This window comes from Sciurus vulgaris (genome assembly GCF_902686455.1).
Source record: "Sciurus vulgaris genome assembly, chromosome: 15".
Lineage (NCBI taxonomy): Eukaryota > Metazoa > Chordata > Mammalia > Rodentia > Sciuridae > Sciurus > Sciurus vulgaris.
The window spans coordinates 49658893-49682048 of NC_136476.1; positions in this window are offsets into that span (position 1 = coordinate 49658893).

The window sequence follows — 23156 nt, forward strand, 5'->3', positions numbered from 1 at the left end:
ATATCTGTATGTGTTTTTAAGACTTTATGTTCCCTACAGGAGAGTTAGTTATTTTGTTATTATTTTTTCTCACCTTCACTAACACTGGAGAGCAATGTAAATATTTTTTGTCTTCTTTTTAAAAAAAGAATTTTTTTAGATGCTGATAGTCCTTTGTTTTATTCATTTGTTTACATGTGGTGCTGAGAATTCAACCCAGGGCCACATGCTAGGCAAGTGCTCTACACTGAGCCACAAATTTTTTTCTTCTTGATCAGTAAAAGAGACAAAACTTTTTTGGTTCTTTAATTTGCATTTGTAAGCCTGGAGCTAGCAGATATTTCATTCATTTTGATTTAAAATATATATTAAGTGAATCTTTTTGTGTCAAACTTATTGCTAATAAAATACTTCATCAATTCTTCAATTTGTTGAAAAGTATTAGAGGCTTGGTATTCACCATTTGTATTTTTCCTGTTGTGATTTGCAATTTCTTATTGCAATTTTGTATTAAAATCTTCACCCTTCCCCTGAATGCTTTGTAAAAATTCTCAAGATAGAATAGCAACTATTTATCCATCACATACTCTAGCCTGACATTATTTTTCCAGTTTTGTGTACTTTTTAATAAAATTTATTCATATATTGGTATTTTTTTTTTAAAAAGGATATATACAGTATTAGGAAGTTAACATAATACAGAAAACTAAATGGCACAAGGCAAAACTCCCTGAATTTTCTTTTCCTGGAGGTTTCCACTAGAAATACTTTTTTAAACTTGTTTTGTATATGCTTATTTGGGACATTTACATAAGTGAGATCATAATACATGTCAATTTTCAGTATTTTTCATTAAATATTATGTAGATCTCTCCATCTCAAAAAACACAGAGCCCATCTTTTACAAATGCCTGCAATGGAATGTAGGCCTACATCTTATATTGTTTAATGAATCCTTTAGCCATGGTTATAGGTTGTTTCCATTTTTTCACTGTAATAAGCAACATAACCATAAACTTCCCAGCACATTTATTTTTCTGTACTGATAGCTCCATTGCTGAGTATATAATTAAAATAAACCAGAAATTTTAATTAGGATTCAAATTGATTACTAGGATTCAAAATGTCAAGATTAAAGACTGTTGCTATCTAACCACAAGTATAATCTCACATTTTTTAGGTCTGTCAATAAATTATATATAGTGTTCTCTTCATAAGTCCCATGAATATCACCTCTCCAAAATATTGTGAGGATAATTTAACTCTTTTTGTTCCTGAGGCAACTTTCTAAATTAAATATATAAAATTATATATATATTTTATCATGCTATATAACATCAATATGAGTTTTAATAGTAAGCAAAAAAATTATTAAATGAATTATTAATTAATGATAGTAATTAAAATATAGGGACTAATATCTTTTAATTTCTAACAAAAATTAATTTTATGAATTTACTCTTACCTATACCTATACCTATGTCAATTGAATCCACACCTTTCTCCTCTCATCTGTTGTTTATATTAGCTACATAGTTTCAGATCTTCTACCCTCTTTTGTTTTTATAATGATGATTATTATATCACTCCCCTCTTTCAAGAATTACTCATGGCATTTGAATTCTTATTTATAACCATATTTCAAGTTAGATTACATTTTTCTCTTAAATACAACTCACTTTTTTAAAAAATTTTATTGATGACTTCCCATTCTTAAGAATTTATTTTGAAGAATCATCCATTGCCTGGGATATAACATTAAGTAATTTCCAAAAAAGAGATGCACAATTTTCCATCTAAGATTATATTACTGTGACTTTTATAGACATAAATAACAAATTATCTGGGTAAAACACTTTCTGGTCACAAACTTTTTTGTCTTCAAAACTCCATGGAATCTGTTTCATTCCTGCTTTATTTTTAATAATATGAGGATAGCCTAGTGTCTCATTTTTACAATAAAACTTTTTGGGGTTTTTTGGAAATAGGGAAGTGGTTTTTAATAAAATAGTAGTTAATTGTTTTTCTAGCATATATATAAGCATTGTTCCCTCAACTTTACTGGGCCCACTGTAAATCATTTTGACTTTGTAAATTTTATCTTCACATCAGAAATATGCTTTTCTAGTACATCGTTGATCATTTCACTGTTTTCTTTTTGCTCTTATTTCTTCTTCATGACAGCTACTGTTAGATACTTTGATGTCCTCTGTCATTTGTGTTATCTTCTCTCTGATTATTTTTACCTCTGGTATATTTCTCTACACTTTGGGGAAATGTCTCAAATTTATATTCTGCATCACTTTTGAAATTTCAATTTGTATAGATCTTTACTGTTTTGATGCTATTTAAAATTCTACTGAATATTTAGTTTACTTTTCTTCTTAACTACAGCCATCTCCCTTTTCACTTCATTGTCCTTATTATGAATTCTTGTCCAATCTCACTTGTTAAACACCTGAGTTAATTCTTCATTGGTTGAACAGAGCAGAACCTAATCAATTCATTTTGTTTTGCTTTTTGTTTGTTGGCTTGTTGTAAAACTTTTCCAGAACACACATTCAAGCCGAAAATTCCCCCCTCTTTGCCATTATAGTAATTTTTGCTATAAGTAAACCTTATGCTATGTATTTCTTTCACTCTTTCTTGAACGAGGAGACACCTAGCCAGGCCTTATATTTATGGAAAAGCTATTTGGGTAGATTCTTTTCTAATCCATTCACTCTCCTGCCAGGGTTTTCTTGTTTCTTATGTGTGAGAATTTGCTACTATAATATAAAATAACCACAAGATGGATTGAGCACCCTGTAGGAGGTTGGGTGTGTGAAAAAGGATCAGTAACAGGACTTTGGTTATTTTATGCTTTCTCCCCTGGATGTGATATCTTGTTTTCCCTGACAGTCCCAGCTCAATGCCCAGCTTACAGCTAAACTTGCCCTCCTTCCTGGCTTTACATCCTCTGTGGCAAGCTGAACTTCAGATGCCTACATGCATTTCCCCGGCATGGCAGTTTCTTACATCTGGGAGAAGAAAGGGATGTTTTGGAGTAGGGAAAGAACTCTTCAGCAGCGTTCCCATGATTCATTTGACTCATGAATCATCTTGGTTGCTAGACTTTTCCCTGAAAGTTAGGGAATGCTGATATATTTTTGACAAATTTCCTTTATGTTTTTCTGTGGCACAACCCAACAAACATTCTGAGAAGATAAACTTCCTCAAATCATTTCATAATTTAATAGAATAATCACAGAAACAATAATCACAGGGATTATCTTGGTCCAGAATTTCTAGAAATTAAATTGTATTTCTTTGTAAGAACATGGAACACCAGGATAAGTCAAGCTGTGAGTTGAAATGCTTTATTTGAGTCAACAGGACATTTATTTGTGTAAGATATTGTGGTAAATTTTAAATATAAACTCTTCAATATGGTACCTGGCTCTCTGTTCTCAATGAACTTAAGAGTCTTGTGGGAAACAGTGATGTCATTAATAAAATAACTGAGAAGGTAGGGAAAGTTTACAGTTCAATGAGAGCATAACATGGATAACGCACATGGAACTCAGCTTACTGCATCTGAAGCAATTTTACAAATTCAGACCAGAAAGCAATCAAACTGAGTGGAGTTAAATGTCTGTGGAAGGATGTGGCAGGCAGACCAAGCAAGGTCTTTTACTTCAGGACTCTGAAACACTAAAGTATGTTAATCCTTCATATAGAAGAGTTAGATATAATAAGGAGCGTGGTACTGGAAGTTCAGGCCTATCTCATCAGAAAAGAAAGTATGTTTGGGCTCTTAAATTTTTATATATTTTTTCCCTTTCCAATTATATTCTTTTCATGTGATTAGACTTTTGGCTAAAATTCTAAAATGATGTCATATCTTAGACATAGTAATCACACTTATTTTAAAGTCAATCAGGACCTTCTGTGAATATGCTTCTTTTATTTTCTTCTGATTTTTGATCAATTGTTGTTTTGTCCAGATGATTTTCTAGCAAATGCTGAACATTATGTATAAAAAATGACAGAAAACTCAAGAATCTGGGTGAATTCATCTTTGTCTAGAGAGACTGTATTTTGTTTCTGCTATGCAATTTGGCTACTAGCAGATATCTAATTTGGGATTGAGCAGACTCAAGCTTAGCTTTATTCTCAGTGAGGGCTAGTCCAGTTCTACCTTGACTGCATTCCTTTAGCATATTGTTTGCCCCAAGTGAAGTCTTATACTATTTCCAGGGTCCCTCCAGATGGCCTTCCAAATCTTTAATTTTTCCCTTCTCTGCTCTGTGAGAGTGACAAAAGTTCTGTTAGCATCTTAGTATCTAAATTGTCACTTATAAATTGGTAGAGATTGTAAAGGTGAATATCAGGTTCAACCCAATACATAATTTATGTGTTTTCAAACACACAAATTTTACTTTCCAATATTTTTAGTTGTTTTCATGAGTAGTGTGTTATTGCTAGAAGGAAAAAAATATAATCTCTTCCCCTTAGATTAATATTGATTCAATTAAGTTTGAATCTATTGTCTTTTTTTTTTTTTTATAGAGGAAAGTCGAGGAATCACACATTCTGTTTGCTCAGATTGCTGATTTGAATTCTACTACATTCACACCAACTCATAGCTGACTGCCAATGTGAGATATGTAGTCAAAGAATAAATGGATGAAAAGATCCCCATCTTGCATTTACTCTAGTATTTTAAGCTCAAATTAGGAAGACATACAGTATCACACTACTACTTACTGCATGAAAGCAGGAGTAAGTCTTTGAGAATAATTAAATAATCAGAACTTTTTTTAAAAAACTCATATGACAATATGCTTTTCATTAAATAACATACATTTGACTGAATCTGTGTTTTCCACTGTGGTTTTTCCAGCTACTATAGAGCAGTTACAGAAGAAGCTATAAACAAACATATTTTTAGTGAATAGAATAATAATCAAGTGTAATAACCTATTGCTAATCATGTTAAGTTGTTACTCTGCCTATATAATATTCACTAATTGGTTTTTATAAAGATAGCTAATTCTACAGTGGAAGAATGTGTTGTACTTCATGTTTGTAAAAATATGTCAAAATAAATTCTACTTCCATGTATAACTAAAAAGAACAAATAAAAAAAGAAAAAAAGTGATGTCACTTTAACAATTTTCCTGCCAGTTACATTATCAAAACAGGAATGCCTTTAAAACTCAGGTTGATATATTTGAGCAGGTGTTTTATGTAAAACTTTGCTCTGTATTAAAATTCTGATTATTTCTTAGTGTAGTGTTGATTCCTATATCCAATTCCATAGGTAACACCTCCCTCCCAATTGAGATTCTCTTTCATTAATTTTAAGTGAAGCATAGTTCACTGGACAGAGAATCAGATGAGCAGGTTTTAATTCTTGGCTTTGTGTTTTACAGGTTGTATGTCACAGAGGAATTTGACTTTTGTCTCTAAGCTTCTTTAATCATTTCTACTCTGTCATAAAACAACAGGCTTGTTTTGAAAATTTGTGTGACTGTTTTTCTCCGACAGTACATCATATCGTAAGCACTTGTTAAACACTAGTTCCTTTCCTTAGTGAAAGCAAAGGAATACTTTTAATGGACTGTTTAACATGGCCTGACCATATATCTTTGTTAGGCTATGCATATGGTAAAGCTCTATATTGTCATGATTGACATTTTTTATGTTGCTCATAATGAAAAAAAATACAGTATTCAGTTATTTTAGCGCCAAAAAATGTACTTACTCTATTTACAAAATATCTTTATGATATCTTTGTCTGCTTCACCATCACCTAATACATACTATGTTCTCATTTGTTCCAGAAATTCTATGATGTAGCCAGCATATGGACAAGTTAGTTAACCCTGCAACACAAGTAAGCTGTTACCCTCACCATAAAGACAAAACTCCACAAAAACAAACAATTCACAGACACGGGATTATTGTGAGATCCTGAGATAAATAGTTGTTTCCCAAACCTCTGCAGACAGTGAAGTAGATCCAAACGTTCCCAGCCCTGGACAGGGTAGGAATGTGGACAAGGTTACCTTCCTTCACCAATGTGCAAGATCAGCACTTGCACCTCTCATCTTACCCTATTGTCTACCTTCTCTTCCAAGGTCATCACTCCACATCCAAAAATGGAAACGGAAGGGGACGTTCTACTGCTTGGTCCTGAAAGGAAGTACTTTCCCTTTACACCACATATGTTTTCTCTCCATACTTTATAAATCCCCCTTTTTTTGATTGGATCAAACCCAGCCCTCACACAGGCTGGGCAAATGCTCTATCCTTAAACTGTATCCATTCCAATCCTTTACAAATCCTTAAAGTCATTCATTTAAATGTAACCATGAAAAAAAATGTTGCTAGAATGATTCTGACCTGCACCAGTGTCACAGGTGAGTACTTGGAAAGGATCTCAGACTTTAAATGCATGTTGATTTATGGCAGGATCCTGGGTGTGGCACCAAAACCAAGAACCACTAGAAACTATAAGGTCTTTCTTCCCTTCTCGGGCCTAGACCATTCACTACTGCAGGCAGGGAAGTTACGAGAAGATGGCTCTTAACATTTGTAGACAAAAATTCCCCTGCAAAGCAGAACATAATGTCGGTGACTCATTTAACAAGGAAAATATTCACATTCAGTATTGTACCCTCTCTATCAAAGAATAGAATCACTGAGGCATAAAAAGGGGCATGATTACTAGGACATGGGCTACAGCATATTTTGAGTTGCCACCTCACTACTTTGATTTTTATTCAATTTGTTTTTCATCTTATGCATAAAAACATAAAAATTGTACACATTTACAGGATACCATGTGATGTTTCAAGATGTGTAGATTGTGTAATGTTTAAATCAGGTTAAATATATCTGTGACCTCAAATTTTATCATTTCCTTATGGTGAAAATATTCAAAAGCAAAACTTTATTTTCTAGAATTAGAACACAAGAGCCAAAGAGAAATTCCAGGAGGAAGGATTGACCACTGACCTTAGAGTCAAGTAGACAAGAATTCAGTTTCTAGAATAATAACTTATCTGCTGAGTGAATTATCTTAATAATTTTTATTAATGAGAAAACTGGACTCAAAAATTTTTAGTAATGTACTAAAGTTTACGAGGAGAAAATGATGAATCCATATCTGACAGGCTCCAAATCCATATTCTTTTTAGTATGTTATACTGATCAACAAAATAAGAAAGCTGAAAATGACTTTTCTTCTCATTAGCTTTAAACTCATAAATCTGCTATTTACCAGTTTGTGACTGAGATGGATTCCTGTGAACCCAGAGCAAATATTTAGAAGACTGTCTCATTGCCTAAGTAAAGTGAGGACTTGGACTCGACAGTAGGAGAATCCAGAAGTTTAGACCAAGGAATTCTTACACAATCTGAGGAAGAACACAATGTTTGCTTGATAGGGGTGAGCACAATATACTGATGGTATTTCTTCAATTTGTCTCTATTAATAAAAATCATTATGTTTTGTACTTAATGTTGACAAAACAGTCTTTTAAAAATTTATCTTAAAATAAACCAATAAAAGATAGAAAAGTAGCCAATTGTATTTTCTTATGTGCAAACTACTATTTTAAATATGAGTGAAGGAAAAATGGGTATCTGTACTTCTGAAGAATAATTACCAGATTCATTATAACTGGGTTCAGTTCCTGGCTTTCTTACCTAGTTGGATGACCTTAGGCATGTGACTAAGCTATGGCTAAATTTCTTCACCTATAAAATAGGATGCTATTTTCCCCATATAATATTTATTTGTAATATTATGAAATAATATAGAAGAGTGACTGATAAATTAGAACATAAAAATAAGACTTAAAGTATAGAAGATTTATTTGGAGGCTATTTTCTATGTCTTAGTAAAACAGCACTCTCATCTTGACATGCAGAATTCTGGCCAAGGGGGATACCGATTTACATTTGGAGCCTAGGGGCTTCCTGGAAGGGAAGAAACTGAAATACTAAGAATTAAAGTTAGAAGAATGTGTTGGGGTAGACCTGAGTGATGCTAGCCAATGCTTGGTGGTAGGTAAGGGTAATGGCATCTCTGAATTAAAATTGTAGTTGGCATCAGAAAGATAGTCCTATAGACTGTCTTCAGCACTAAATCTGAGAGGAGGGAGGAGTTCTGGAAGGAGAATAAGGAAAAAGGAGTCCAGGAGTCATCCTGGGATGAACTTACATTTCTGGCAGGTGGCTGTGTGAGTGACTTAAGGACCTCAAACTCTGAGACCCCGCCAACTTGGCAGGGAATTTTTCCTACTAGAGAATAGACTGTCCTCTCTGATGACTCCTGTGGCCAGGCAGGAAAGTGCACAGAGCGGGTAAAGAGGGAGCTCAAGTTCAGACCATGAGCATCACCCTAACCCTTGGGCCCAATAATTCTTCCTGGTGGGAGAAGCTCTACCATGACATGATCAGACAAACTAGACTTTTGCATTGCAGAAACAAGTTTCCCTCAGAGTCTTCAGAAGATGATTTATAGATGGGTAGCCTTCAAGAAAATTCAGGGAGCTTTCATATACAAACACCACCAATTGCAGCAGGAATATTTTCTGAACACAGCACTTTTTTTTTTTTTTTCACATTAGAGGGTTTATTAAGCAAACAGAATGTCTCCCTGCAGGATAAGAGAGAAAATGAGAGGAAAAGAAAGGGAAAGAGAAAGAGCGCACACTAGAGAGAGTGGAAATGCGAGGAGGAGAAAGAAAGTGAGTCGGGGAGAGAAAAGCAAGAGAGAAAAGATCTGAACACAGCACTTTTTTAAATCATAGTCTTTAAAATAATTATATGAGATTGACATTATTATTCTCATTTTACATAAAAGAATACTGCAAAGTTAAAATAGGTACCTACTGGTAAGTAGTGGATCCCAGACTGGAAATCAGGTCTGTCTGATTCTCATCTTCACACTTATCTTATTCTACACTTCCCTGAAATCACTTCTTAACAGTGAAAGAAGACAACTTCTGAATTTCTGACAAGGCAATATCCACATTGCAGCTATTTTTGTAGAAGACTTCTGCAGGAATCTGTAGCTGGACATTGCAGAATTTGCATTGCTAGGGGCTTGGGCTTCAAATTATATTCCAGGTTCTCAAAGTGTATTAGGTTTAAAAACAGCCTGGGCTTTTTTATGCCATCCCTGCTTAGGATAGCATATATTAAATGAATATTCTCATATACTTGCAAATGTAATCACCCAGGTGGTATATGACTGGAACAGCTTACCCAGGCAGCTACTGCAAATGAAAACTCTCTTTGCTTTTAAATGGCCAGTAGACCTCCAATGACTTGCTGTCAAATAAGCACTGTTAGGTTTGTGGGGACCTCTAAAAGGACCCCAACACTCCAAACTTGTGAAACTAAACTTGAAGTCTCCAGTGTTAATATGATATAGGATAATGATTATAATTTAGATTTACTTAGCTGCATAGGCATCTGTCTATGAAATTTTCTTTACCGAGAAGAGCAAAATGTGATGTGTCTTGCAATGTCAATTAGATTCAACTTGGTTCAGCCACGCCTCCTCAAGTCTAGCCTCCCCCTTTTCAATAGAGGCCCATGATAATAAGTGTAAACTATGTAAGTTTTTGGATCAACTTCTGGGAGTTACTTCATTCTTAGCAAATACAAATTCCACAACATCAAATGAAGGAATTTCTGTCTCGATGGACTGTGCTGTGAAAAGCTGAGAAACATACCAATTTATTTTAAGTACCAGACTAGGAATTTTACTTATTTGAACTTTTCTTAAACCCCCAGAGTGTCAAAGCTTTCAAATTCTTCAGTTAAAAAGAACTACTAAAGGAATTTTGCAGTCACTGTAAAGAGTTTATTTGCTATTTAAGATGCCCTAGTGTAAATAACGTGACATCTTCTAAAGCTTGGTATATGCAGATAGGAAACATTAGAATAAGAAGCAAGAATGAGTAGAAAATACTGTGTTCATCTGCATTCACTTATATTCAGGATGGCAACATGAGAGAAAGGAAGGCTGCTCTAGAGACCTTACTATTTATATAAGAACGGCTATACTGTGCATTCATTTGAACACAGGAACTTTTCATACAGCAGTCATCCTGACCCCATAAGTGAACCCCACAGAAGCGCCTTGGTGTGTCAGGAAAAGATAAAGTAGGTGAGAAGAAAACTAACTTGAATATAAACTTCTATGGCTTAAAAGGAAACAAAAACAAGCCTGAGAGATTGGCAAGTGGATCAAAAAGGTGAGGCATGGAAGACTTCTGAAATATTCTCACTACCTGGCTGAATATTTTTACTTTATAGAGCTATAAATCATTGTATTTTAATTTGTGCCAATTATCATTAATGGAAGCATGTATAATTCTTGGTATCTGTGAGAGGCTGGGGTTTCCTTGTTGGTGGTTATCATTATTAAACACATATTTTCTTATATAAGCTGAAGAGGTAGATGTTCAGACAATACTTCTTTGTGTGCATCGACCTAGTCCCCAACCTGAGACAATTTTACAGGGAAGAGCCACAGTATGTGTGTTCCTTATATAAAGTCCCAGGACAGAAGCACTACTTTAGAAAAGGAGACATGAGATCTTTTGTGAGCTCCTGCAACCTCCCTCTATCTTCCTAGCTAGGCAAGGAGTTTACAGGCAAAATATAAGACTAAGGGTAAAAGAAGAATGGATTAACAATTGGGATCATGTCTTGTGAGACTTAAAATTACCATGACCCTTTCTGACGGCTGGTCCATCACCCATCAGATGAGGATGAAGCAGGAGGCCCAGCTGAGAGACTCCAGCAGTAAGTGGATTGAGCAAGAGATAATGGTGCTTTAGACTACGCATTTAATACTGGAGACAGTGAGACATGGTCAGATTTGCAGACAGACTTTTTCATCAATATTTAGATGATGTCTAGGGCCTTGAAACTAGAATAATTTATCAAGAGAAAGACCATAATAGAGAAGACAAGACATAGAAGTAATGCCATTTGAAGAACTTGAGGAGAGAAAAGGAGACTGAAGGCAAGGTCACTGAGACAGGGATTTAAAAAAAAACAAAAACAAAAACTGCTGGGTATGATTGCCCAGAAGAAAAATGTTTCATGAAGGACCAGTATGATTCTGAGGTGGATGGATGTGTGAGAAAAGAAGATCTCCTACTGGTAAATGGACAGTGGTAACTAGAAGATCTCCTACTGGTAAATGGACAGTGGTAACTAGATCTGTTCTAACAAAGGCCTAGTGATCATATAGCTAAGAACAAAGGATCTCTGGAATAAGTCATTGGGGCATAATGTCATGCTTTAGGGACAATTTCTGAATCCAATGCATATGGACCAAAGGAGCTTAAAAGGCGGAGCTTGAGGCCACCTTTTAAGTTGAGTTACTGGCATGGCTCTGTGCATCCACACACATATGTGGTCCACACTACCCTTCAACAGGATTCAGAAGCAGGAATGATAGGTACGATGGAAACCCTGGTTTGGGTGCACTGACCAGACTTCCCAGTTCTCCCTACTGACTGCCAATGGAAGCAGGAGTAACCCCTTTAAAATGAGCCAGCTCCAGGTTTCCAAATGATTCTAGGTGGGATTAAGATTGGTAATAGTTAAGAAGGTGATGAATATTGGGCAGAGGGCAATTTTTTATCAATACTTACAAAACAGTGATTATCATTATTAATAATGGAAAGTTACAAATTATTTTAGAAATAATTATAAATTACACGAAATGACATAATTTGTATTCCTAGTTGTATTTGTATTCCTAGTTGTTGAATTAGAACTAGTTTTACTCAACTGTAAGCTTTATTAGAAAAAAACAGAAAATATGTGATTTTTAAATAAAATTGGAAATATATTAACATTTATTCCAACTCTGTCATGTCTTGAATCATCAGTCTTTGTTTAAAGCCAACACACTTGTTTGGCTACTATAATAAAAAAATATATAAAGGTATAATCTAATAAAGCTATAAAAGCATAAAAGCTATTCACACATACATATCAATCCAATATCTAATGGTATTTTTAAACGACCTAATATTTTGACAACTCAGGCAGTTGAGTTTCCCCTGTTTTCAATTCTCAGGGCCTCAGAGAACCATTTAAGCTGTCTTAGTCTTATATGAAATTTGAATATTATATATCTCCAAGTTAAGGTATCAACTGAGTCACTCCAGTTCCCAGATGGGGAAAAGATTTCAGTGTACCCTATGTCATTTAGGAAGACAACTTTCTGCTATCTCTTAGAGTGTTAAATATACTTAAAATGCTCTGTTACAGATTGTTGATGTGGTCCCTGTGGTTGTATTATTGCTGGCTTGAATCATATGAAATTGCTATATTCTAAGCATCAAAAAGGAGAATATAAAGCAAGTTCATGTTACTTAACCTTTTTTTGGAGACAGGGTCTCACTATATTCCCCAGGCTGGCCTCTAACTGGCTGGCCTTCTGCCTCAGCCTCCAGAAAACCTGGGATTATAGGCATGTGCCACCATGCCCAGTATAACCTAATGTTCTTTATACACATATAGTTTCACACTTCTTTTATTTTTAACAATGATTCTGGAACATCTGATTATCCGGTGTTGATACTTGAAATAGAAATAGAATTCACCTTATCAGCATCTGCATATCAGGACTCTCAGCAAACACGTGCATCCTCCTTCTGGGTCTGGTTATAGTAATCCCATAAATTCTTTTTAGATCTTCACTAGCTTAGATGTCAAAGCCTCAATTCAATACCTATTTTATTAGATATCCTGAAGTCATGATCCAAAAAAAATTAAGTTTGTGACTTTATAAATTGGTAACTTCAGTTTGCCTGAAAGGAAGGTAGTGAGTCCAAGTCACTAGGCCCACAATCTATAAATCAGAATGGTAACGAAAAGTATCTTATCCAATTTTGCTGCAGTGATATTTTGCAATCTTGGAATGTAGGTGTGCCACTGCATTTGTAAAGGAGCTTTATCTGCCTCAGTGTTAGCTGAGGCCTTAAAGGCTGCTGTATGTATCTGCAAATAAGATGCTAGATAACCCAATGAAGAATGTCCATGGTAATAAACAGGCATTTATTTTGCCTTTAGCCTCACGAGTGACTTGGGAGGTAAAATTTTAAGAGGCTGAGGAATTTCTTTATGAAATATGTTGACATGATACTTTGTTGTTTATGTTATCTCTTAAGGGCTTCCATATTATTCTTCCTCTCTGACAAAATTTCTGACCCCTCCAAGGAGTACTGTCCATATTTTAACCTAGCACTCTAAATTGAGTGCTTTGTCACCATTCATAAGTACTTCACATAGCACCTACCACAGTTCATTATTATTACTGATTGATGTGTTTATTTCCTCAATTAGATGCCAAGATTCATAAAATCAGGACCTCTCTCACCCACTGAACCTTGGGCACCTAGCACAACATATAGCATCGAAGGAAACAGGTATGGAAGAAAGGTTCAAAATAAGGACACAAGTCAAGGGATAAAAATCCACATAATCATCTTAATCAGTGGAATTGTTTGTTCACATGCAAGATATTTCAAAAGAACTATGAAGAGTCAAACCTTATTAGCAGGTAACATAAATTTAATTATCACCTATCAATTGGAAAATCATATTTGTTTTATGGTTTATCATCCAAAATGATAGTTGGTTAGAATGTGAAGAATCTCTGCTTTTCTTTTTATAATTTGTTCTTGAGCTTAATTTTCACACACACACACACACACACACACATGTATTTATATATTTTTTTCTTTAATATAAATAAAGTTGTTTTTGAAAGAATGATCAAATAATACTGGTAATGAGATCTTGCAAAATTACAACTGTCTATATCACCCTAGTAAATATTCACTTAAGGGCTTATAGGGGTGGATAATCTAAATCAATGAAGCATTTAAAGTGGTCATGAGATTCTAAAACATGCATGTATATTTTTTTCCCTATCTTTTCTATAACTTTACTACTTTCTTTTATGTTTCTAAGTATATTTCTTTAGAATTCTTGGATAACCTCATGACTGAAGCCTTCATAAAAAGTCTATTAATGCTTTGAGAGGTTGTGTTTCAGAAGAAGAAAAAAAAATGTTGTTGAGAGGGATTTATAATCTTTTTTTCTTCAGATTTCTGATATATTCACTATATGAACTTTCTTTTTCCTATTAAAGATACTAGTAGATATGTGGAATGTAACTCTGGCCAAATGGTCAGTTTTCAGCTATTTCAGATTGTCTCTTACCTAATTTATCACTTTCTCTGACCCCCAGTTTCTGGTAGTCATGTGACCCAAGAAGAGAGTGGACATGCCCAACTTCCACAATGACTCAAGCACCTACACTTCAATGACCAATTACATCACAGCCACAGAGCTCCCACCTTTTTGTCTGGACACTGCTTCTTCCTGAGCCACCAAAAACAGGAAAGAGGCAGCCTTCTGTCAATGGAACTATCTATGAGTAGGGCTCAAACTCTGAGTATCACAGATTTTCCATAATCTTACCCTGTACTCATACAGCTGTTCAACTTATTCCCTAGTTAAATCATAATTTTGAAGTTTCTCTCCAGAAGACTTAGAGATCATGTTCAAGAGAGAGAATATGTGTTCTCTTTTGAAGTAAAATCCTCAGTGTTGAGCAAAGTTGCAAACAATGCTTATGCTTGTCACAGTGGATCTTCCATAATTGTTATTTTACAAACTAGAAAGGATATAAATACATAAGACCATCACCTCATATACCATGTGTAACAAGACAAAGCAAAGAAACCTTCAGAGATATTTCCATGGGAAAACACAGGATTAGAGACTTGGCTGAGGTGATAAGAACCTGAGATGGATCTGGGCTTTGATAATGATCAATAATGTGAAAAGACAAGAAAACAAAGCACCTCAAACAAACTAAGATGTTCCAACAATAGAATCCATAAACAATACAGTAGAAGAAATGTCAGAGAAGGTGTTTAGACGGTACATAGTTACACTGATCCTTAAGTAAAGGATGGTATTGGAGAGAAGATACAGGAAGTGAAAGATCACTTCGACTCAAAATGGATAAAGGATCTTGGAATCAGACCAGAGACCCTTCATCTAATAGAAGAAAAAGTAGGTCCAAATCTTCAACATGTTGGCTTAGGATCAGACTTCCTTAACAGGACTCCCATAGCACAAGAAATAAAAGCAAGAATCAACAACTGGGATAGATTCTAACTAAAAAACTTTCTCTCAGCAAAGGAAACTATCAGCAATGGGAAGAAAGAGCCTGCAAGTGGGAGAAAATCTTTGCCACTCATACTTCAGATACAGCACTAATTTCCAGAATATATAAAGAACTCAAAAAACTCTACACCAAGAATACAAATAATCCAATCAACAAATGGGCTAAGGAAATGAACAGACACTTCACAGAAGATGTACAAGCAATCAACAGATATATGAAAAAATGTTCAACATCTCTAGTAATAAGAGAAATGCAAATCAAAACTACACTAAGATTCCATCTCACCCCAATTAGAATGGCGATTATCAAGAATACAAGCAACAATAGGTGTTGGCGAGGATGTGGGGAAAAAGGTACACTCATACCTTGCTGGTGGGGTTGCAAATTAGTGCAGCCACTCTGGAAAGCAGTATGGAGATTCCTCAGAATGCTTGGAATGGAACCACCATTTGACCCAGCTATCCCACTCCTTGGCCTATACCCAAAGGACTTAAAATCAGCATACTACAGTGATGCAGCCTCATCAATGTCTATAGCTGCTCAATTCACAATAGCCAGATTGCAGAACCAACCTAGATGCCCCTCAATTGATGAATGGATAAAGAAACTGTGGTGTATATATATACAATGGAATATTACTCAGCCATAAAGAATGATAAAATTATGGCATTTGCAGGCAAATGGATGAAATTGGAGAATATCATGCTAAGTGAGATAAGCCAATCTCAAAAAAACCAAAGATGAATGATCTCGCTGATAAGTGGATGATGATACATAACGGGAGGTAGGAGGGAGGCAAGAATGGAAGAAGGAAGGACTGTATAGAGGGAAAAGAGGGGTGGGAGGGATGGGGGGAAGGAAAAAACAACAAAACGAATAAAACACCATTACCCTATGTAAATGTGTGATTACACAAATGGTATGCCTCTACTTCATGTACAAAGAAACAAGTTGTATCCCATTTGTTTACAATAAAAAATAAATAAATAAAGTAGCAGAGATTATAAAAGGAATCAAGCATAATGTTTCCTCAAAACAAAGGAAACAATAAACCAAAGTAAAAATTCAATGGAAAGGCAGGGGATGTGGCTATCTGGCAGAATGTTTGCCTAGCATATGTGAGGCACTGGGTTTAACACTCACCACATAAAAATAAATTAAAGAAAGAGAGGTACATGCCCATGTACAACTAAAAAAAAAAAAAAATTCTTTTTTAAATTCAATGAAAAGAATCACCAAAAGACAAGACCACTTGGAAGAAAGAACCTCAGGCAATGAAGACAAAATATATACTCTTGAAAATAAACTTGACCGTACAGAGAAGATGGTAAGAAACCATGAAGCACATTTCCAAAAATATGGTTTAACATGAAAAGACCAGATTTAAGATTTATTGCAATAGATGCAGGAGCAGAGATACAAACCAAAAGAATGCACAATCTTTTCAATAACATAATATCAGAAAATTTCCCAAACATAAAGAATGAAATGAAAAATCAAATACAAGAGGCTTACAGAACCCCAAATGTACAACATTACAACAGATCCACACAAGACACATGATAATGAGAATGACTAACAGAGAAAATAAAGATAAAATCTTAAAGGCAGTGAGAGAAAAAAATCAAATTACATAGATGGGGAAACCAATTCAGATCTCAATTGATTTCTGAAACCCAGATCCTCAAAGCTGTGAAGTCTTGGAATAATATATTTCAGGCTCTGAAAGAAAATGGGTGTCAACCAAGAATTTTATATCTACCAAAATTAAGTTTCAAATTTGAAGGTGAAATATAAACCTTCTATGATAAACAAAAGCTTAAAGAATTCACAACTAGAAAGCCTGCACCACAGAATATTCTCAACCAAATATTCCATGAAGAAGAAGTGAGAATAAAAAAGTGAAAACCAGCAGAGAGAGGAACAATGCTAAAGGAACAGTCAATCAGAGGAGAAACTACATCAAATTAAAAACCAAAAATAAACCAAAATGACCAGGAACACAAATCATATCTCAATAATAACCTTGAATGTTAATGGCCTAAACTCATCAATCAAAAGACATAACTTGGCATATTGGGTTTAAAAACAAGACACAACAATATGCTGTGTCCAAAGACTCACTTCACAGGCAAAGACATCAACAGACTAAAGGTGAAAGGATGGGAGAAACAAGCAGGAGTTTCTATCCTCATATCAGATGAAGTGGACTTCAAGGCAAAGTTAATCAGAAGGGACAAAGAAGGACATTTCATACTGCTTAAGGGAATTATACATCAACAAGACATAACAATCATAAATATTTATGCCCCAAACAATGGAGCCTCTACATACAGCAAACAAACCCTTCTGATATTCAAGAATCAAATAGACCACAACACAATGATATTTGTTGACTTTAACATGTCTCTCTCACCAATGGATAGAGCTTCCAAACAAACACTAAACAAAGAAATTCTAGATCTAAATAATACAATCAAAATTTTAGACTTAACAGACATATATAGAATATTTCATCCATCAATATGTGAACACACTTTCTTCTCAGCAGCATATGGATCCTTCTCTAAAATAGGTCAACATCTTATGCCATAAAGCAACTCTTAACAAATACAAAAATGAAGAATATCCTGCATCCTATTTCATCATAATGGAATAAAATTAGAAATCAATGATAGAGTAAAAAATAGAAGCTACTATAACACCTGGAGACAAAATAATATGCTATTGAATGATGAATTGATAACAGAAGAAATCAGAGATGAAATAAAAAAAGTACTTAAAAGTAAATGAGAATAGTGATACAACATGTCAAAATCTCTGGGACACTATGGAGACAGTACTAAGAGAAAAGTTCATTGCATTGAGCTCATTCATTAAAAGAATGAAAAAATCAACAAATAAATGATCTAACATTATAACTCAAATCCCTAGGGTGGGGAAAAAAGAGCAAATCAACACCAAAAGCAGTAGAAGACAGGAAATAACTAAAATCAGAGCTAACATTGATACCAGTGACAAGTTCTACTTTCTCAGGTGTTGAAGTATAACAACCAGAGAAGCACTCCAAGGAAAGCACATATTAAGCAGATTTTATTTAAAAGTAGTAACACAGACTTCTCCCGGGAAGGAGAAGGGGCCCATGGTTGATGTTCTAGAATCCCAAGAAGTGAGCATCTTTTGTAGATTAGTGTCCCCTTTGTTCTGTTCTCTCCACCCCTTATCTTTCTCCTTCCTGCCTACATGACTAGGCCCAGGAGTTGCCACTGACATGGCAAAAAAGGTGAGAAGCAGATGGCAGAGATGACTCAGGCAGGTAGGAGCCCAGCGAGCATTGATTAGCAATTCTTTGCATGCAGTTTTTTTTGGGGGGAGGGGGAGTTAGGCAGGTGACCTTGGTGATCAAAAGGACACTGGAGACACTAACATTCCAATCTCTCAGGAGCAGTCTCCAACTTCCCAGACTCGGATGGCCTTCACTCCTCAATTCGTTCAGATTTCCTGTTCTAGACTAATTGCCTGTCCTCAATTCTGGCTTCAAAATCAATGAAATTGAAACAAAAGACACAATTAACAAAACAAAAAGTTGGTCCTTTGAAAAAAATAAATAAAATTGATAAACCCCTAACCACAGTAACAGAGGAGAGAAAAACCTCAAATATGATGAAAATGGAATTATCACAACAGACACGAGTGAAATACAGAAGATAATTAGAAACTATTTTGCAAATTTATACTCCAATAAAATAGAAAGTCTTGAAGACATCTGTGGGAAGCCATCCTTAACTAGCAGAATCAGACTAGGTCGAGCCTCATGATGCAGAGGTCTGACTTCCCGGAAATGGCAGAAATGGAGGTCTGTCCCAGATTGCTAGGGGTATGTGGTACTGGGGGAGGGGTTCCTTGTCTGCTTCTGAGATAGTTCCCCTAAGAAAATGACTCCATTAACTCCACCCTATCCTGTTTATCACAGAAGAAGCCCCTCCTGGTCCCTGCACCTTTACTTGTGTAACTATAAAATAGGAGAGTTGGGCTACTCCATGTTGTTAGAGGCCAGAACTGGTATGGCCAGACCCGTCATGCCCCCTCTCATTTCAAAAGAATATAGGCTTTTGTGTGTTTATTAATTAAATAAGTTTATGGGTTGTTGATTGATTTATAGCCAATATAATTTTATAGCCAATATAATTGTTCAGCAGTTAACTCTTCTCTCATCCACAGGACGTGGCTGAAAGACCCCCACAGACATCTACAAACTTCTAGAGACATATGACTTACCCAAACTGAATCAGGAGGACAGACACAATTTAAACAGATCAATTATAAATAATGAAATAGAAAATACATTCAAAAGCCTACCAATCAAGAAAAGCCCAAGATCAGACAGATTCTCAGCCAAGTTCTATAAGACATTCAAAGAAGCATTAACACCAATATTCCTCAAATTATTCCATGAAATAGAAAAGGAGGAAATCCTTCCAAACTCATTCTATGAGGCTAATATCTCCATGATACCAAAACCAGACAAAGACATATCAAGGAAAGGAAACTTCAGACCAATATCCCTGATAGATGCAAAAATTCTTAACAAAATTATGGCAAATCACATACAAAAACATATTAAAATGATAGTGCATCATGATCAAGTGGGTTTCATCCCAAGAAAGCAAGGTTGGTTCAACATCCAGAAATCAATAAATGTAGCTCATCACATCAATAGACTTAAAGTTAAAAATCACATGGTCATTTCAATAGATGTAGAAAAAGCACTTGATAAAACATAGCACCCCTTCATGTTCAAAACACTAGAAAAACCAGGAGATTAGGAACATACCTCAACATTGTAAAGGCTATCATACTAATCCTAAGGCCAACATCATTCTACATGGAGAAAAACTGAAAACATTCCCTCTAAAAACTGGAACAAGACAGGGATGCCCTCTTTAACCACATCTATTCAACATCATCCTTGAAATTCTAGCCAGAGCAATCATAGAGAAGAAAAAAATTAAAAGAATACAAAGGAAAAGAAGAACTCAAACTATCATTATTTGCTGATGATGTGATTCCATATTGAGAAGATCCAAAAAATTGCACCAGAAAACTCCTAAAACTCATAAATCAATTCAGCAATATAAAAGGTTTAAAATCAACACCCAAATCAAACATGCTCCTATATATCTACTGAAAGGTAATTCAAGAAAATTACCCCATTTACAATAGCTTCAAAAAAAAAAAATACTCAGGAATTAATCTAATAAAAGAGGTGAAAGACCTCTACAATGTAAACTACAGAACACTAAAGAAAGAACTGAAGAAGACCTTGGAAGATGGAAAGATCTCCCACGTTCTTGGATAGGCAGAATTAATATTGTCAAAATGGCCATACCACCAAAAGCATTATGAAGATTCAATGCAATTCCAATTAAAATCCCAATGACATTCCTTATAGAACTAGAGAAAGCAAACATGAAATTCATCTTGAAAAATAAGAAACCCAGAATAGCCAAAGAAATCCTGGGCAGGAAGAGTGATGCAGGAGATATCACAATACCAGACATTAAACTATACTACTGAGCAATAGTAACAAAAACAGCATGATATTGGCACCAAAATAGGCAGGTAGACCAACAGTACAGAATTGAAGACACTGAGACAAACTCACATAAATACATTTATCTCATGCTACACAAAGTTGTCAAAAACATACAGTGGCGAAAAGATAGCCTCTTCAACAAATGGTGCTGGGAAAACTGGAAATACATATGCAGCAAAATGAAATTAAACCCCTATCTCTCAACCTATACAAAACAACTCAAAATGGATCAAGGACCTAGGCATTAGACCAGAGACCCTGTATCACAAAAGAGACCCTGCACAACAGAAGAAAAAGTAGACCCAAATCTTCATCATGTTAGCTTAGTACCATACTCCTTTAACAAGACTCTCAAAGCACAAGAAGTAAAATCAAGAATCAATAAATGAGATAGATTCAAACTAAAAAGCTTCTTCTCAGCAAAGGAAACAATCAATAATGTGAACAAACAGAGAGCCTACAGAATGGGAGGAAATCTTTACCACATGAACCTCAGATAGCGCATTAATCTCCAGGATATATAAAGAACTCAAAAAACTTAACACCAAAACAAACAACCCAATAAATAGGCTAAGGAACTGAGCAGCTTCACAGAAGAAGAAATATAATCAATCAACAAATATATGAAGAAATGTTCAACATCTCCAGTAATTAGAGAAATGCAAATCAAAACTACTCTGATTTCATCTCACTCCCATTACATGGCAATTATTAAGAACAGAAGCAATGATAAATGTTAGCAAAGATGTGGGGAATAAAGTACACTCATACATTGCTGGTGGGAATGCAAAGTGGTGCAACCACTCTGGAAAGCAGTATGGAAATTCCTTAGAAAACTTGGAATGGAACCATTATTTGACCCAGCAATCCCACTTCTCAATTTATACCCAAAGGACTTAAAATCAGCATATTACAGTGATGGATCCACATCAATGTTTATAGCAGCTTAATTCACAATATCTAAACTGTAGAACCAAACTAGGTGCCCTTCAACAGATGAATGGATAAATATATATCACTTCTTTTAACTATATATATGATGGAATATTACTCAGTCTGAAGAATGAAATGATGGCATTTGCCAGTAAATGGATCATGCTAAGTGAAATAAACCAAACCCAAAAAACCAAATGCCAAATGTTTTCTCTGATAAGCAGATACTAATCCATAATTAGGTGGGGGGAATGAAGGAAGTTTGGATTGTGCATAAAGGAGTGAGGGGAGGGGAGGAGGTATTGAGATGAAGAGGATAGTGGAATGACATGGAATTATTACCCTATATACATGTATGATTACACTACAGATGTTCAACATGTATGATTACACTACAGATGTTCAGTCAGAGGAAGGAGAAGTTGTGCTCCATTTGTGTACAATGTGTCAAAATGCATTCTACTGTCATGTATAACTAATTAGAACCAATAAAAACAATTTTAAAACATTAAAATGTTAAAAAAATAAATAAAACATCATCTCAGAGCATTTTTGTAAGGATTAAATAAGATACAGTAATATGTTAATCTCAGCAAAGTATCAGTTTCATAGCACACATTAAACACATTATAATAATTATTTGTTAATGATTAAGTTTTATAAATCCTTTCTTATGGTATATTAATAGTCTATGAGTAATATAATTAATTAAATCAGATAAAATACAAATTAATCTGGAGAATTTTTTTTCTCCTAATTTTAACTGCATTAGTAAAGGAACACCACCCTCTTTCTTATTACCTCCAGACTCATGATACAGAGTCAATACATTTTCTAACCTGTAATCAGACAATTAATAGGTGATATTGGATAAAATAAGTTTAATCAAATTCTGTGTAATAATACATAATTATTAGTTATTTGAGCCAGAAAGTTGTGCAGAAGCTCAGTCTTCCTGAAAAATATTATGAAACCTGATTTCTGTAATCATTCTTTTGGCCTCTGCTTATAAGGTGGGCATGACTATAATTCAAGTTAATCACTTGTGATACCACAGAACAGGAAACACTGTGCTGGAGATGGACTGTGAAAAGATGTCAGGATTTAACCACTGGAAGCTGAGGTATCTAAATCAGTGGATAGAGAAAAGCTGCCTCTGAAGAAAGTGAAAATGAAACGATTATATTCTCAAGTCCTAGAGAATGAAGTACACACCAAATTTTGTCTATTTGCTTAAGGGGAGACTTCAAGCTAAAATATATCAGAGTCACAACTGATGAAAAGGGATGTTATCTCAAAACAGAAGAAATAGAAAAAAGATTTATGCAAAAATTTATACTCATCAAAATATCACAGTAGTAAAGAAAATTGTTCACAATATAAATGCCTAAAAATAATAAAATTTGTAATGAA